Genomic DNA, 13,379 nt, shown 5'->3' on the forward strand with positions numbered 1-13,379 from the left:
CGGGAGGGGTGAAAAGTGTCATTAATCTTTCCAAAACCTTCCAGCTTTCGGATGCACAATGTGCCTTACTTAGTAAGGGTCTAAATTTTATCCCCACTACAGGTTACAGTAAAGAGTTAAAATTCCAATGTAAATTTGACATACAACAATACCACCGAAGGGTGAAATTGGCTTTATATTACAAAGACAAATCCACTTCAGAGTCTCAGCCCTTTACTCCAAAATCCGATTGGACGCCCTCTGTGGGCCAACTTCCACCACAATTACTTACCCTTATCAAGGCTGATCAGGATTTTTTTCAAAATCACTTTCATCCCATCCATGTAAAATCCAATCTTACTCCTGAAGAACTTGCAGCTTTACAGGAACTAAAAAACAATAAAGAAATAATTATAAAACCAGCAGATAAGGGCAGTGCGATTGTCATATTTGACAGGGATCAATATTTACAGGAGGGATACAGACAACTCAATGATAAAACCTACTATTCTAAATTGGAAAAACCCATTTATTTGGAAACTATCCCAATGGTGGAGAAAATAATTAATAACTTGTACATAAAGAAATTCATTAATATTAAACAAAAAAGATATTTATTAGGTTCAACTGTACCCAGGGAGAGACTTTTCTATATGTTACCAAAGATTCATAAAGATCCTGCCAGTTGGAGTGTTCCATTTCAGATACCCCCTGGCAGGCCGATAGTTTCTGACTGTGACAGTGAAACTTACTTCACAGCGGAATATTTAGATCATTTTTTGAACCCTTTGTCCACAAAACATGACAGCTACATTAAAGACACCTATGACTTTGTGGAGAGGGTTAAAAAACTTGTGATTCCAGAAGACTCTTTTCTATTTTCATTAGATATTGACAGTCTCTATACAAATATTGATATCAAAGAGGGAATAGATGCAGTTAGAAACATATTTAGAAAGTTTCCAGACAAAAAAAGACCAGAAAAAGAGCTCTTACAGCTGTTAGAAATAAATCTAACCAGGAACGACTTTGAATTCAATAAAGAATTTTTTCTTCAAATAAAAGGAACGGCAATGGGCAAGAAATTTGCCCCTGCCTATGCCAATATCTTTATGGCTCAATGGGAGAGTTCAGCTTTGGAAAAATGTCCAAAAAAGCCCATCCAATATCTGAGGTTTTTGGATGATATTTGGGGAATCTGGCCATATTCAGAAGCAGATTTTAAGGATTTTCTAATCATCTTGAACGGTCATAATGCATCAATAAAATTAAAATCAAATATCAACAAAAATTTGATTGACTTCTTAGACACAACTACATATAAAGGCCCAAACTTTCAAACAAATCACATTTTAGACATCAAAGTATTTTTAAACCTACCGATACACATGCTCTTTTGTTTAAGACCAGTTTCACCCCAAACATACCTTTGCTGGACTCATTAATCCCCAACTGTTAAGATTTCACAGGATTTGTACTCAGGAGACTGATTTCAAAGTAGCCACCAAAACGTTGTTCTCCTTTGGCCAACAGAGGGTACTGTCGCTCTTTTTTAAGAAAATGCTTCAAATCATTTTTGACAACTAAAACCATTCATGTTTCCCCTCTGTTGCCCTTTGTGACCACGTTTTATCCATCTTCAACCAAATTGGTCAAAGTCATTAAGGACAATTTTCAATAGCTGACTGGAAACACAATTGTTAAGGGAATATGAAGTCATTGGAGCTTTTAGGAGAAACAAAAATCTGAGAGATCATTTAATTAAAGCTAAAATCCCACCTGTGATCCAACCCAGATCCAGAGGTGGTGGGCAGTTTTTCAAACACCTGAAATGGTTGCGCAGCTCCTATAATAAAAATGTCTTCCTATCCAAATGTACAGGTAACCCTCGTTCCAAGAATTGTGTGTACCTGATAACTTGTAAAAAGTGTGGAATGCAATATGTGGGAGAGACAGGAAATACTATATTAGTGAGATTTGCTCAACACAAACACAATATTCTCAAAAAGAAAAAAACACAAACCCATTTAGTGAAGCATTTCTTATCCCATGGTTGGCAGGCTGTTTCTGCAACCGTGATACAAACCAATCCCAGGTGGACAATGCAGGAACGTCGGAGAGCCGAGAGGATTTGGATTTCCAAATTGGAAACCAGACATCCCAAAGGCCTTAACGAAAAATTTAATTAATTAACATCTCTGATTACCAGTTCCAAATCCTCCCACATACTATTTCACACTTTCTCGGATATTGTCATGTTATAACACTATTATTATTATTATATTCATTATTTATCCCCTTTCCCTTATTTTTTTATCCTAAACCTAACCTTTGTGGACCAATGCCTAAACCTAACCTAGTTATTTGACCCTAACTCTTTTGACCCCTAATGTTAAATATATTTTTTTAATATAATAAACAGTGGGAGTGGGTTCTTGGTGGGCAGAAACAATGATGGCCTGTGCACCATAAATTCTGCCGCCTTCGGCGACAGAATTTAATAATCTTGTTTCCCCTAAATGTTCTTAACCCTAAATGTTCTTAACCCTAAATGTTCTTAACCCTAAATGTTCTTAACCCTAAATGTTCTTAACCCTAAATGTTCTTAACCCTAAATGTTCTTAACCCTAAATGTTCTTAACCCTAAATGTTCTTAACCCTAAATGTTCTTAACCTAAATGTTCTTAACCCTAAATGTTCTTAACCCTAAATGTTCTTAACCCTAAATGTTCTTAACCCTAAATGTTCTTAACCCTAAATGTTCTTAACCCTAAATGTTCTTAACCCTAAATGTTCTTAACCCTAAATGTTCTTAACCCTAAATGTTCTTAACCTAAATGTTCTTAACCCTAAATGTTCTTAACCTAAATGTTCTTAACCTAAATGTTCTTAACCCTAAATGTTCTTAACCCTAAATGTTCTTAACCTAAATGTTCTTAACCTAAATGTTCTAAACCCTAAATGTTCTTAACCCTAAATGTTCTTAACCCTAAATGTTCTTAACCCTAATTTTTGTTAACCATAATTTTTCTTTAACCTAAATGTTCTTAACCCTAAATGTTCTTAACCCTAAATGTTCTTAACCCTAAATGTTCTTAACCCTAAATGTTCTTAACCCTAAATGTTCTTAACCCTAAATGTTCTTAACCCTAAATGTTCTTAACCCTAAATGTTCTTAACCCTAAATGTTCTTAACCCTAAATGTTCTTAACCTAAATGTTCTTAACCTAAATGTTCTTAACCTAAATGTTCTTAACCTAAATGTTCTTAACCCTAAATGTTCTTAACCCTAAATGTTCTTAACCCTAAATGTTCTTAACCCTAAATGTTCTTAACCCTAAATGTTCTTAACCCTAAATGTTCTTAACCCTAAATGTTCTTAACCCTAAATGTTCTTAACCCTAAATGTTCTTAACCCTAAATGTTCTTAACCCTAAATGTTCTTAACCCTAAATGTACATAAACATAAATCTTCTTAACCCTAAATGTTCTTAACCCTAAATGTTCTTAACCCTAAATGTTCTTAACCCTAAATGTTCTTAACCCTAAATGTTCTTAACCCTAAATGTTCTTAACCCTAAATGTTCTTAACCCTAAATGTTCTTAACCCTAAATGTTCTTAACCCTAAATGTTCTTAACCCTAAATGTTCTTAACCCTAAATGTTCTTAACCCTAAATGTTCTTAACCCTAAATGTTCTTAACCCTAAATGTTCTTAACCCTAAATGTTCTTAACCCTAAATGTTCTTAACCCTAAATGTTCTTAACCCTAAATGTTCTTAACCCTAAATGTTCTTAACCCTAAATGTTCTTAAACATAAATTTTCTTAAAACTAAATGTTCTTAACCCTAAATGTTCTTAACCCTAAATGTTCTTAACCCTAAATGTTCTTAACCCTAAATGTTCTTAACCCTAAATGTTCTTAACCCTAAATGTTCTTAACCCTAAATGTTCTTAACCCTAAATGTTCTTAACCCTAAATGTTCTTAACCCTAAATGTTCTTAACCCTAAATGTTCTTAACCCTAAATGTTCTTAACCCTAAATGTTCTTAACCCTAAATGTTCTTAACCCTAAATGTTCTTAACCCTAAATGTTCTTAACCCTAAATGTTCTTAACCCTAAATGTTCTTAACCCTAAATGTTCTTAACCCTAAATGTTCTTAACCCTAAATGTTCTTAACCCTAAATGTTCTTAACCCTAAATGTTCTTAACCCTAAATGTTCTTAACCCTAAATGTTCTTAACCCTAAATGTTCTTAACCCTAAATGTTCTTAACCCTAAATGTTAGGTTTTGCCCAGTGGTATCCTTCCTTAAAAAATGTTATTTACATTGATTGTTCACACCCATTTACCATTGTTTACTAGAGGTTTCATGAAACTACACTCACTTGTCTAAAAACAACCATTACTCTTACTCTTTTATCAAAATTGTGAATAAAATCATATTTTTTCTTGTTTCTATAGTTTACTATATGGTTAGGGTAGCCTTTTGAAGGCTTGGTGACAGGTCATCTATCTTACAGTCCATAGCCAAGGTTTACTGAGATTGGATCTTTACATCTTCCAGATTTGTGGAATTCATTACAATAAAATGGATGTAGGTAATTAGTTTAATGAAGCTACCAAATAAATAAATGAATGGTTGGGAGAGCATCAACAAAAGTTACAGGAGTGTTGAAATATTTGCAAGGTTAAATGATTTTTGGATACTACTGATGATGTCTACTGTTATTGCAAGACAGGCAGAAGAAACCTCAAAAAGATGTAAAAACTTAAATATATGAATCTCACAACCCAGTATTGTCCGTATATACCCAACTCCAAGATGGCTGCAATTTACCTTATAATGAGTCGCTACCACAAAAATGGAAATTTAGGGTACTAATTACAGATTTGGATTTAAAAAATAGCTTGCTATTGGTACTGCAAAGACCTCTGTGTGGCACCAATAAGAGCATCATGCACCTTTTTGCATGCAAGTAGCAAAAATTGTCTTGGCTTAGCTTTATGGCAACTGACTTTTCAGAGTGGGAACCAGATTTCACTCCAATGGAAAAAGTACCCAGTTTTGTTTGCAAGGATCTCTGCTTACAGGCAGGTTGCAATTGTTGTAAAACCGTTTACAAATAAGTATAAGCATGATCCCATAAGGGGAAAATTAAGTTGAAGTAGATTTGGTATCTGAATTAAATGTCTCAAATTAACTGTTTAGAACAGCAACAATGCGATTTACTTTGAGGGATTTTACTTTATAAGGAAATTGTGTCTTCCCATACCTATTAGCAGTATAGTCAATGGGCAACATTGTGGAAACAGTCTCAACTACTGTGTAGCATTTTGTCTTTAAACTCAGAAATAATGCTACTGTAAAGAGAAACCAAAGTTTTAGATTTCATTGATCAATTGTTACTATGTTGTCTTTTTTACATTTAAAATAAATGTCCTGATATGTGGACATAATTATTCTGAGCAGCTACATCATGTGAAAATAATTTTATATTTGGGATGATTGGGAGCTAATGATTGCAAAAATCAAAGAGGATTTAATAATACATGCCATGGTAGAGCTCAGGTCTTAGGAGGTTAAAGCTATTTAGCAGACCTTTAAGCTAAAGATTTCCTGAAAATAACATTCCTTTCGCAGTTAGAAGTGGAGGAGCTGTAGAATTGAAGACAGAATGCCAATTGGTGTGTATGTTGCTGTGTGTGTGAGGCTATTCCTCATAGAAGACTGGACTGCATTTAAGACTCCCGAGTCCTAGAGTCACCTTTCCCACGTGCTGTTCCTATAGGCGGAACCTGGGAAGGCTGATACGTACCGGGCCCCTGGTTTCAAAAACACGCTATCCGTTAACACCGCAAGGTGGAACTAGCATGCCCAGGAAGCAGAAGAGTTCTCCGTTGATTCTTGTTTGGTCTGGTTTGCGTTGAATGCTGGCAATCTGCAAATACACTGACTCACCTTAGCTAACCTGTGCAGAGTGAAATGCACACCAGTAGATCTCCACCAGGTTGTTATAGGCCCCGTACCCTAGTGCCCACCAGAAGGAGGAGCAAAAGCAGCCATAGCAAGGTGTCACTAATTAGCCATCCTCCCAAGGAAGTAGAATCTGAACCAGCGACAACAAGCTGCTGCCTTCCAGGTCTCAATATACCTGCTGGGATTCCAACCATCACCCCTGAAATGAGAGGAAAGAGCCATTCTAGTGCCATCATACACCGCAAGACCTCTAGAATGCTCAGAGAATATGTGGACCAAAAAGAATGCATGACTACATTAATAAAGCGAGAAGACTTACCCAAAGCTGCCACCAGAATGTGTCCTCTGTGATGAAGTTTGCATCAGGCAGCAGTTCAACAATGAACACCACATTCTGACTCTTGGTGCTGATTTTCTACATGTTTCCAAGCTCATTCTAAGCCATTTAGATGTTTGTCAGAGTTTGCAGCAACAAAAGCTGAAGTACAAGCTAAAATATGAAGTCCCACCATACAATGCATTCTGGGTAATGCTGACAGAGATCTTAAAGTGCATTTCTGATGTTCAGAACAGCGTTAACACACATTTCTGGCTCCAAGCAGAAGGTAAGATATGAGATTAGAAGCTGAGCTGTGATTTGAAGACAAAACAAGTGAAATAAAACATGGTTAAAAGAGCGGAAACCTAAAACCAAATTCCAGCCTTCAGAGCAGCATTAGGATAAAACTCCTTCATCCAACAGATTCTCAGAGATGAAATTTTAAAGCTGAGCTGTGATGTATGTAAAAAAAAATGGAGCTAAAAAAGAAATGAAAATGGACTTTTTGTGGCTGACAGAGATACATGTGCACTGAGTGTTTGTTATAACCCTTTGTATTATTTCAAGTATTTGGGTAACATTTGGATATTCAGAGGAAGTGCTTCATCATTCCTTAGACACCCTAAGCAACCACAGTGCTTTCATCAAATTAAAGTTATCCACCAGCCTTACTGCAGTGGATTTCTTGGAAATCACAAACTTTAAAGATCCAAATTTCAACAATACACACCAAATGGACATCAAAATTTATTTCAAATGGATATGCACACGTTATTGAAATCAAGTTTTAATGTAAAGCACACATTTGGGCTTCAAGGTGGCCAGGCTGGCACCAGGCTGATAGGTGTCAAGGTTGGTGGCATGTCCTGCCCTAGTTAGTGGGTCTTCTGAGTCTCCTAGTGCCTTTTCCGAGACTTCTAGTGTTCCCTGTGCCCTTTCAGAGTTCCCTAGTGCCTCCTCCACGTTTCCCAGTGTTTCCTTCGAGTTGTGTCCCCCTGCTCTGGCCCCAGAGCAGAGGATTTTAGGAAAAAGAAGAAAATATAAAAATAACATCAGTGCTGAAAAAGAAAAGCAGAATTATTATGATGGGTTGCTGCAAAAATACTGCAATGTTATTAAGAGTACTTGGAATATAATTAATAGTATTATTAAAAATAATAAATGTAGAGATTTCCCAATAAGTATTAAACACAATGTTGAGGAAAAATGATTATTTTTAGTCCTTAATACAGTTAATCTTACCTCATGTGTAAAAAGTCTATTGAACATTCTTATTTGAACAAGTTTCTTAATGTTAAACAGATGCAGAGGAAAAGAAGGCCAGAGATAAACATTCTCCTGAAGGGCTGTAAGTCAGAAGGCCATAAAATAATATCTCTTGAAGGGAGTGGGTCAGGAGGTCGGGAGTTTCCCAGGGCCAGCATCTGGCATAGTATAAAACTAGTTACAACATAGAATGTTTAAACTAACATCTAATTTCTAATACATCTTTTAAGTATTAATAGCATGTTTTTGATTAAAGTGTATTATCTAAGTTAGAATTACTAATCTAGTAAATGATGAATGTATTTGAAAAGTGTACTATCTGGGACAACATCGGAATCAAATGGAAATTGTTTGAATGTTATGTTTTATAGGTTAGAAAAGGAATTCTACCTCATTTTGTTTTGTTGAGTTTATGTGACAAGGCAAAGATTTAAGTTTTTGGAGATGCTGAAAGCAGAATAGCAGAAACTAGGTTTTGTGAAAGTAACTTATAATTTTAACAAGTAGTAAACGACTTTTGATTTCTGCCGTAAACTTAGGGGAAGGTCTAAGTTTTCTGAATGTCCAAGGTAGCTTCTGGTTGGTCAAACAGAGGTACGCCTTAATTGAATATATTAAGAAGTGAATGCACAATAATAATAAGAATTCAGATAGCTGCCCTGTTTTGCTTTTTGCATCAGCTCTCTCCAAAGACGCGTCTTTGTCCCTCTCTTTTTCTTTTAATTCTTTTATCTCAGGTAAAGAATGTAAATCTCTGTAACTCTGCAGTTTTCTTGTTAATTCATCCGCTGCTTTGTATGGGATTAAACTCTGTAATTCTGTGACGTCATCACGCATTGTTGTTTCCTGTCGCCACACGCCGCCCGCTGAGAGGACCTGGGATCAGAGGAAGAGAGAGCCAAGTTTTTTCCAAATTAAGCTAATTTAAAATACTCTTCCTTAACAACAACAACACAATAGTGGGGGAAAAAGAGGATATTGTTGAAGTATTTAATAAGTACTTTGTTGATATTGGTCCTAATTTAATAAACAAATTGCTAAAGGTTAGAGATGAAAAACATAATTATAAATTTAATAATATTAATACAATGTTTCTGGTAATAGACGTTAAAAAATAAGAAATCCAAAGATTGCAATGATATTGATATGGCTGTCATGAAAGAGATAATTTATAGTATTATTAAATTACTCAGCTATATTTGTAACTGTTGGGAAGCTCGAGTTTTTGGTTTCTGTGGGGCTGCTTTTCTTGTCTCTAGTTATCCACTAGATGGAGCCAGGAAGCTGTGTGGTCCAGAGGGTGGTCCCAGGTGTTCAGTCTTCACACCTGCTACCTATCTGTCATCAGCCAGTGTTTAAGAGGAGTCTGTCACCAGTCCTTTGATGCCTGAGTGTTGCCGTTCATGGTACTCTGTGCCCCCCAGTGTGTGCTCTCTCTCCTGAGTTCTGTTCTAAATTTTTACTCAAGCCTTCCTGGTGCTCTTCTTCCAGATTTTCAGCGGCTGTTACCTGTGCGCCTTATGAGTTGTATGGTTTCATCTCCAAGATCCTTCATAAAGAAACCCCTGGTTCAAAGATCCCCATGACTGGTGACTAATCTCTCCTGGCTTCAGTTACAACTCCACCTGGACCCGGGACTCACCCTTGAAACCAGGTCCAGCACCAGCAGTTTACCTCCCCCTGGTGGATCAGTTCCGTTTCTCTAGTAAGATATTCTAATCAATTATTCTTTCACCCTCATTACTACTTACTCACCTCATCTACTCCATCCTCAGAATCCAGATCTCAAGCTGTCCCCTGCCCCGGGCAAGGAAGATACTCTCCACTCATTCTACAATAAACTTTATTTAACTGATTTTTTCGCTGTTTCCTGAAGTGCATTCTGTATGTGGGTCAAACGATTAGCTTCAGATATGACAGTAACAGATCATTCTTAACTGGAACCTTTCCTGACCAAATAAAGATAGCAAAGGTTTTTCCAGTCCATAAAAGTGGAGATAAGCAAATAATAACAAATTATAGACCGATATCATTGCTACCAGAATTTTGAAAAATTTAGGAAAAATGATTCATAAAAAGACAGGTCTCCTTTCTTAATAAAAATAATATACCGAACTAGCACCAGTACGGCTTGAGGAATAACTGTTCCACAACTTTAGCTGTGATGGAGTTTGTAGAGCACATTGCTGCAACAGTTGACCAGAAGCTTAAAAGCATAGGTGTGTTTTTTGACCTATGCAAGGCATTTGATACTATTGACCACACACAACTATTAGGTAGATGCAAACTGTATGGCCTACGGGGGGTTACATATCAGTGGTTGAAGAGTTATTTGAGGAATAGATTACAATATGTACAAATTAACAACACAAAGTCACAAACAGACATAATAAAATGTGGTCTTCCTCAAGGCTCAGTGCTAGGACCTAAATTATTTATGCTTTATTTAAACAATATTTCTGCAGTATTCAGTATTTTAAAGTTTATCATGTTTGCTGACCATACAAATTAATTTATTTGTTTCTGAAAAAGATATGGAAGAAATAATAAAGACAGTAGAAAAAGAGTTAGCTGAGTTGAAAACATGGTTTGATTACTATAAGTTGTCTATAAATGAAGAAAAAACTAAATTTATGGTATTCTCTGTTAATCAAATCTATAACAATGTAAAGATATGCATAAATGGAGTTGAAATCGAAAGAGTTTATGAAACAAAATTTTTAGGGATTATTATAGACAATAACCTTACTTGGAAGCCTCACATAGAATATTTTAGAAATAAAGTTACAAAAACTATTGGAATATTGGCTAAAATAAAAGATTTAATAAATGTTAAAGGCTTGTATATTACATATTCCTCTTTGGTTATGCCTTACTTGTTTTATTGCTCAGAAATCTGGGGAAATGCAAGTAAAACAACCATTGATATATTAGATAAGTTGCAAAAAAAAAGCTATAAGGTTTATTAATAAGGTGGGATATCATGAACCAACTGATAAGCTCTTTATTCAAAGTAATACATTAAAATTTAAAGATATTGTCTATATAAGAATACTGAAATTAATGTATAAAGCATTGCATAAAAGTCTTCCTTCTAGTATTCATAAATCATTTAAGCTAAGAGAGAATAAACATAATTTGCGAGGTTTGTTTATATTTGATTGTGCACAAGAGAAGAACCAGATAAAGTCTAGATGTGTTTCAGTTATTGGTGTAAAACTGTGGAATGAATTGAATGATGATTTTAAGTTATTTCCTTTCTTGGTAAACTTTAAAAGAGCTTTAAAATGTAAAATGATAAAATCTCACGCTGTTAAGAAGATTTATGTATATAATGTAATGTAAGGTATAAAAACAGCGTAGGCAAGAATAAGCTTTGCTTCAGCCGATTCCTTTTTTGGTAAACTGTGGGTTTGTTTATTGTTGTTTTTTTCTTTTGTTGTTTTCTGTGTTTAATGTGGACAATTCATCAAAATAAAGTGATTGATTGATTGATTGATTGATTGATTGATTGATTGATTGATTGATTGATTGATTGATTGATTGATTGATTGATTGATTGAAATACAAAGACGGGCCTTCGGAGCCCACTGTGTGTAGCAGTTAAGACGGTTCCACCCCAGTGATCTTGTTTTAGCTCTATTACTTTTATATCAAATATAAAAGTGAAAGTTTTTTACTGTCTGATGCGTTCTAACATACAGTTTAGAGGTGGACTCAAACAGCTTGTAATGACGAGTTGCTGTTTGCAAGCCAGAGACCATGCAGCTGTTGGGATGAATGCATCGCTGTCTAAGCTATCCTTCCTGTGCATTTTCCCAGGGTACGAAGAACAGATGTGTTCATTTCATACAGAAACATTTTACTCAAGAAAGGGACCAAAGTTTATCAACTATCTGTGTTTCATCCCTTCAAACTGCCTCAAACTGGTTCCTGAACCACACAGAGCTCTCCTGACCTCTGACCCAGTGCATCAAACAGCAGATTTGATTGTAAAAATTAGCACACATTTCATATAATATCTTCAAACTCTTGTAAAACAGACATGAGCAGTTTCAGTACCAAAACCTGTTACACTTAATATTTTCTGATTATTTTTCAACTTCTTTGCTTATAATGAACTAAAATATTAAGACTAATGTAAAAAACTACTAATTTTAAGGAAATGTGATGATTATATCTAAGAAAAATGTTCGACTAATTAAGTTATTTATTGATTAAATCATTAGTCTAAATCTAACCTAAATTGAGGCCGACTCAAAACAATCATAATCAAATATTTCAATACACTAAAGTTAATCATTATTAAAACTAGCATGATTAAACTACTATTTCCAAAATCTGACAAAACTATATACTGTTGAAATTAGCATGAACTCCTTTTTTGAACTAGATGTGTTAGAACAAGCTTTGAAATGAGTTGGAGATCGGCGAAGACCCGAACGGACAATCAGACTTGGACTATAAGGCCGCTGGACTTGCCCGGAGTGCATTATGGTTCCTTCTTTACTGCATACTACAGCTCCATGCTGCCATTTTGATCACAGAGAATGCATGAGGCAACAACTGAACAGCTGCAGCTAACGCTGGGTAAGTCTTCTCCAGGGTCAGATTAGTCATGTACCTTCTTTTGGGATCACTAAAAACCTAACTTGTAAAGAATAAAAAAATAAAGCTGGATTCAACTCGGTTTAAAACCAGATTCTGGTGTTCTTTTACAAATATAGGTTTAATTAACTTTAAATCAATCTAATCTCAATTCCTTATTCATCTTTTGAAAATAAAGGGTTGATGGGGGTTTCTCTATAATTGTGTTTGAGACTTTACACATGATCCTGCATGAATACACTCACTCAAGTCTCAATTTAACTCTGATTTTTATCCTGGACACACAGGATGGCTTGATGACAAATAGCTGGTTCTTCCTTGGACAGGGTGTCTAGTGATAATGGCCAAAACACCCTAAGAGCCCAAGGTGCACTACTGATGAGGTGGCCGTGCAGTTTAATAAAATAATTTTAATAAAGTGTTTTTACAAACTGACTTGAGTTACCTTGGACTTTCATTACATGTCAACACCTTACAAGCAGGATTGCTCTACAATAAACAAGAAATTTACTTCCACAATGTTGATTTATTTTTTCCTGTTTTGGATCTTAATTCTGGGGATTTGCACTGCTACTTTGATTTTGCTGTTTAGGAAAAGATTACCGTAGTGAGTTTAGACATTTTTAGGTTTTTTTTGGGTTCTATGGGGCTTTAAGACACTCATGGTTACATATAAATATGGATAGGTCTCTCATTTCCTTGGGTATGACCAGAGGACGGAGGAGCTGCAGACGGTCTGTGCATTGCCTTTGATTCCCCAGTTTCAACCGGACAGTCGTCAGAGGAGGTGGGGAGAGTTGTCGTGAGAGTTTAAATACCTATGGTGTTTCGGGTCAATGTCTACCCATACATACAGTACAGACCAAAAGTTTGGACACATCTTGGTGTGTCCAAACTTTTGGTCTGTACTATATTAACTTAAAGAAAAGGGCAAAAAATGCATCTTTTTTTCAAACAATATAACTTTAATATGTATACAAAATGAAAAGCAGAACTAGTAATAAAATGTTAAAATATATAATAAAATCTAAATTTGCAAGGTCAAACAACAATCAAACAAATCACTACAAGAGAAATCAATTAGTAGTTTCATTAGAACTCAAGAACATGTGGAAGAACATGCATGTGTGTGTTTGTGTGTTTCACTTTTACTGTGGTCCTTTTCACATGTAAAGCCCTATAGAGCTGAGAAAACCTACAGGTGAAGCACAATATATTGGTCT

This window comes from Gambusia affinis, linkage group LG05 (assembly GCF_019740435.1).
Source record: "Gambusia affinis linkage group LG05, SWU_Gaff_1.0, whole genome shotgun sequence".
In the NCBI taxonomy this organism is placed as follows: Eukaryota; Metazoa; Chordata; class Actinopteri; order Cyprinodontiformes; family Poeciliidae; genus Gambusia; species Gambusia affinis.